Source organism: Haplochromis burtoni, unplaced genomic scaffold (assembly GCF_018398535.1).
Source record: "Haplochromis burtoni strain Fernald_Lab_line unplaced genomic scaffold, NCSU_Asbu1 Contig_2320, whole genome shotgun sequence".
NCBI classification, from domain to species: Eukaryota; Metazoa; Chordata; class Actinopteri; order Cichliformes; family Cichlidae; genus Haplochromis; species Haplochromis burtoni.
In genome coordinates this window covers 2353-3041 of record NW_024584681.1, presented here as the reverse complement: position 1 = coordinate 3041, position 689 = coordinate 2353, and positions in this window count along the sequence as shown.

Here is a 689-nt window from a genome sequence, read left to right as displayed (position 1 = left end):
ACAGGAGCCTCCGGACTAAGACCACCAGGTACCGGAACAGCTTCTTCCCCACAGCTGTCAGACTCCTGAACTCTGCCTCCTGACATCTGACCCACGTTAACACACGGACTGGACATACACACACACCCACAATGGACAACCGTACCCTCAAACACACAATAATAACATGGACTGAACCACCACTCACAACCACTGGCACTTTATATAGCCTCTGTAGGAATTATCCACATATCTCACTTATCTTAACTGCACTACCGTATAGCTCTGTGTAAATAATCATTCTGTACATACAATAATTTTTAATCCTACAACTGTTTATAACTTGCATAGTTCACATTTCTGTATAACTGTACTTCATACAACTCGTATGTTAGACTCGTATATTTCTAAATTCCTTTGGAAAGATAAACCCCCACATATCAGCTTAAAAACACTACAAAAGACCAAGGATAAAGGACGATTAGATCTGCCCAACTTTAATCACTATTTTTTAGCCAACAGGCTTCAGTTCATCTCCAGATGGTTTAAACACACCCTCTTAGATGAACCTTGGATAGATGTAGAACAGGCACTATGTAATAACATAGAAATTTCAGACCTACCATTTATCAACTCAAACATCAAATGACATGAATGTTTTAAAAGCATCAACATCAGCTCTTCTCTGACAGCATGGTGGGAGTTTCTAA